The 5,000-nt window shown below is 36.4% G+C and overlaps 1 protein-coding gene across 7 annotated transcripts in view; it reads left to right on the top strand.

Annotated features, from left to right (window-relative positions):
• The window catches only part of LOC125035076 (la-related protein 4-like), a 45,473-nt gene extending 41,068 nt beyond the window's left edge, over positions 1-4,405 (top strand). For 6 of the 7 annotated variants that reach the window (XM_047627205.1, XM_047627208.1, XM_047627207.1 and 3 more), the window contains one exon: positions 1-4,405. This exon is cut by the window's left edge and continues 1,831 nt beyond it. The gene's annotated coding sequence lies outside the window, so the exon portion shown is untranslated. The other variant, XR_007115734.1, reaches the window with a different exon arrangement.
• The last annotated feature ends 595 nt before the right edge of the window (positions 4,406-5,000 follow it).

Here is a 5,000-nt window from a genome sequence, read left to right as displayed (position 1 = left end):
ATCTGGTGCGAAAGACAAGGTGAGTGCAACCTTTGGCCAATAGCTTTGGACTACAGCTTTGATCCTTCTATGTGAGCACCAAGGCTTTATTGCTGCATGTTAGTGGTGTGAGGGGAAAAGTACCAAGACAGTAGGTCATCCTGTTGTAAAGGAGAAAATTATTGGCCTTGACTTGTATTGCACACCGTACTCTTATTTACTTGGTATTATTTATGTCTAGAAGTTTATTGGTATTCCAGTATGCATTTACTGAATTAAATCATTGGAGGATGGCAATAGCTCTTCTGTTAAGGTTGTAATCTTATTATCAAGACGAAGGTTGTCATCTTCCATTGAACCACCTAAAATAGCACAAGACTATTCATCACAACGTCATCAGATTTTGCAGTTCGAGATGTGTAGAAAGTCCATGATAGTTGGAAGTAGTATATTCAGGTTTTATAATGGCAAGACTGTAACGTCTTAGTCACCCAGTAATCATGGAAGTAAAAAAAGGGAGATTCCTCCTGAGAAAAGTTGTTGCAAATGCTGACACATGTAGGCCTATAACCCTTATCTGTGTTGTCACTACTCAATACTGCCTGTCATTGTCACTTCATTTATGTTTTAAGCATCAAAAATCACATAGGTATATATATATAATTTTTCCCCCTTAATTTTTCTTTTCTTTTCTGGGATAGCAAATCATCTATTACATTATATTTAATAAGTTAATATAATGATAACTTAAACAGTTCCTTAGTTTCTTTTGATATCCAGAGTCTAGATAATTTTTGAAGAAGCTACAGAAGGACTTGTTTGTTAATTTTAATGGTAAGTGAAATGGAGCCAGGTTTAGTGACCTTCCTATTTTCAATCAGATGGCAAAGACAAATTTGTTCACGAAAAGGATAATGAGACTCCCAGGTCCTCGAATGAAAAGAAGGAAGAATAAGATTTAAAAAAAAAAAAAAAAAAAAAAAAAAAAAAAAAAAAAATAATAATGTAGATGAAGAAAATCATGTGTTAGTGTTTCTGGTGTTTGCCTTTTTTTTATTAATTTGTTGAATTCGTGTGAGCTCGTTTGGAAACCTTTATTTCACATATGCAATTTTGTTTTAGTTTAGTTGTTATTAGACAAAACATGCCGTAACTTATGATACGACTATAATTAACTTGAAATTGTACGCATTATACATGGAGGCAAAGTGTACATGAATGAGCTGAAGGGAGAAATGCACTTTTAGACTATGCTAATTAGACATCCTATTCAATTCTATATAAATATAGGGAAAGTGAAGAAATTTATTTTTCATTTTTTACATCCCTGTAGCTCATACATGTAAAAATACACGTACACGAGGCTGGGAGTTAAGCATATTAGTTTATGAAAAATTAAACCTGGATAGAAACTACCGCCTTGGCTCCTTTTGGTGCACCAACCCATTTCAAGTTTCAAGAGTGGAAAGTCCTTCATCTCGGACTCAGGGTGGAATGTCTACCACTAGTACCTGAGATAAATAGCCCCCAAAGTATACATGTTTTTGGATATGAAGGTGTGATCATTTGTCATACCTTTCGTAACCATCACCACGATTTACATATATTCTACTAGAGACTGTAGACTCTTTGGCTGGTGTGAGACCATCACAGTTACTCAGGAACTCAGACCGTCAGATGGCAGTGAATGAGATCTCGTCTGGAGGTCGCTGTTGGGGTGCTGTCTGTCTCACTGATTCTAGGGTGCTGATTATATGTTGCAAGGATAATATTTATGCTTGTTTTAAACTGTATGTATCATGAGATTATTTCTAATTTTCAAGAGGATGTGAAAACACATGAAATATTGGACAATGTCCATGAGCTGGGTGTAATTTGTTGATGTAATGCTATGATATGATTCCACTGTAATCTTGGTGAGGTGGTCCCGTGAAGGCTTCCCCCGTCAGCCCCTTGAGCTGGCGGGGGACGTGACTGTACTATAACCATCAACACGATGTAATATTTGCTCTCAAATGATGTTAATAATCCTGATATTCTGTATGCCTTGTTCTTCTTTTTGTTTCAAGTGGTTATATACATAATACTGATGCCATTATGCAAGATGTATGAAATGTGTGCGTGTGTGTGTGCGATCTCAAACCTGTATTTAACTTGACACTACAGATGTATAAAAAATACACCAGCTCCTCGAGTGATTCTCTGGACAGACTTTGTGAAGGAGTAAGCCAGGGTATATAAAGTAGTAGTCTGTAAGAACACTTCCAATGCTGTCACTACGCCATCACCACCTTTCTCTCACTCGCTCAACACAAAACAAATTCTTTGTTTCTGTTAAAAATTTAGTTTGAAAATAAATTTCGCATGTGGTTTTCAGTGGAGAACTTTTTACTCAGCCTTTATACAAATGTTACCATTACTTGTATAGAGTGTTATATTAACGTGGCTGTATGTGTGAGCTGTCCATAGATTTACTCTGCAATTTCACGGAAGCCTATGTATTGTATCAAGAAAATATTTGTGAGAAAATAACATCTCCATACCTTAGAAAAAGGTTGGATGCATGAATTTGTTGTTTCTGGTAAAAGTAACAATCCAACAAGTAGTAGTGTGACTTGTCCTTCATTCTGGAAAATAAATTGTGTTATTCACAAGACCATGCTTTATGTTTAATCAAATTCCAAGTATTTTAGGAATCAAACTACTTGGAATAAGTGTAACATTTTTATTTTGATATACATATCATTCCTCCACTTTCAAGCTGTCCTCAGCTAAAGAATTTCTCATTCATCAGCAGAAAAAAAAATTGAATAGCCACTTGACAAAGCATTTGATGAACACAGCGATATTAATCAGTCCAACACATTTAGCATTGATAACTACAGACATACAAATTACCACTTAATTAATAGTTTGGTCATAACATAACCAGCTGGGTTAAGACTGCTTCATTTTCTTACTAGTATTCTTTGGAGACCAGTGTTTTAGTACGTTTGAGAGAATATAATACAGATTTCCCCGTAAGCCCCGTCCGCATGAGTGAATAGCATCCGGTTAACTCGGCATTCACCACGCACGGCAGTGACTGGTCAGTGAAATTGGCAGGCTTTCATGTTGACATGTAGAAAAGTTGAGTGAGTATGAATATCTTGTATTGTGAAGATATTCATTCTCCTCTATACCTATTTTACAAAGCATTGAATTGCACACTTTCATCCCCACCCCCTCGTTCTCGTTTCTGCCCACATTCTTCTGTCCTCTCCTCTCTTTATTACTTAAATACAGTAGGTCTAGCAACATCTAATAATTGGATTCGTGAATCACTCCACTGCTGCAAGACCATCTTCCTGGTCTGCTGGCAAACAAGCCGCGAGTGGCAGACGCTATACGCTCTTGTGGACGGAACTTAGTCATTCCTAAAGAAACGCCTGACTGATGTGACTGCTCAAGTGTTAGAAGTAAGATTATAATGCCCTTTTTGTTTTCTTCCAAAAAACTGGTAAATGGCAGCTTTCTAAGGCACGGTATTGAGAAAGAATAATAGTTCGAAAGTTTGTTGAAGGTCGATTTGGTTCATTTATGAGATGGCATGGGAAGCTAGATGTTGCTGTATCAAGACAACGAAAGTAAAACGGAACAGATATTAATTGGCTTTATCTTTACTGATGGGAGTATCCCTTACATTGAATACATTAAAATCAGTGTGAATCGGCAAACATTTGCAATATTTGTAGCAGTGTGTGTTTAATAGTACTTCCTTTGTTACAATGTGAGAAGGATGTAAATATTTAAATTAAATCGGTTAATGTTTCTTAAACCTTACACTTACATATGCATACAGTGGAAAAGACATGTTTATTATCTAGAGGTTGGTCACTTAGTATGTAGTATTTATACAGTTATATTTGTTCTACAATCGAAGAAGAGGAATGTACTTAATATCTTAGTTGCAAGTTTTTCTTCTTTCCTTTTCACCTAACATTCAGTATATTACAAGTAATGTACTTGAAAACGCTCTCGGGTGATTCCAAAGTTGCAATTCGTTGCTTTATATGTCAGCATTAGTGAGTTTGCTGCCTACTGGTATTGCTAAATACAGTTAGATTGCAAAGGTATATACTTAATATTAATTTGTGCAAATATCTCTTAACTAAATATATACATATCTTTAGATGAAAGAACGGGATCTGATGCCAGCTGTGACAAGAGTAATTTCATTTGAATGTGACGAGAAGGACCAACCCTCAACAACCATTTAATATCTTTGAGATACTGGATACTCGCATATTCTTGAAGATAATTGTATTTTTTCCTTTATTTTTCGATTATTTGTCATAAATATGCAAAACATGCATTTTGCAATGGTATTGTACTTGTTGGTTGTATGAGGATACAGTACATATGTTTAAAAAAAAACAGTTCCGGACTTCGATTTTCTTTTCCAACCTGTGTCTTGACGTTGAGGCATTTCCAGAAAATATCCTCGGAAACAAGGTAATCCGCTCCTGCTCACGTGATATAAGCAATAGTATTTGACCCGAATTTCTTAAACCTTAATGGCCACTTGCAAGATGGGTATACGGAGGGTATCCTCGAGTCATCGAAACATGGGGAACCGTTCAGGGCAGTTGCCAGGCTTTATCTCCTTTGCCCATATAAACTGGATTCGGTCAGATTTGTACATAACAGACACCATCCGAAGACACGGCTTGAACTGCTCTGAGGGATAGGGGCTGCTGTTTCTCCGAATGATCGAAAGGACCCAACATGTTAATAAGCACACCGCGCAACACTGCATTTTACGTATGCATGTGGAAAAATACTGAACAGAATGAGATTATATGGATGATATTTGTTATAATCTTCCTTGACACTTAAGTTTTTCGTTATTTTTACATCATTATTGATGGAACACCCACGATTTAAAAAATAATTTCTGGTACCTATGAGAGAGAGGGCTAAGCACTGCAACCTTACCAATCTCGGGAATTAAGAAACAAACCTTGACCGGACATCTCGGA

This window comes from Penaeus chinensis, chromosome 19 (assembly GCF_019202785.1).
Source record: "Penaeus chinensis breed Huanghai No. 1 chromosome 19, ASM1920278v2, whole genome shotgun sequence".
NCBI classification, from domain to species: Eukaryota; Metazoa; Arthropoda; class Malacostraca; order Decapoda; family Penaeidae; genus Penaeus; species Penaeus chinensis.
Note: the sequence above shows the minus strand (reverse complement) of the source record. Positions and strands in the feature narration are given on the sequence as shown.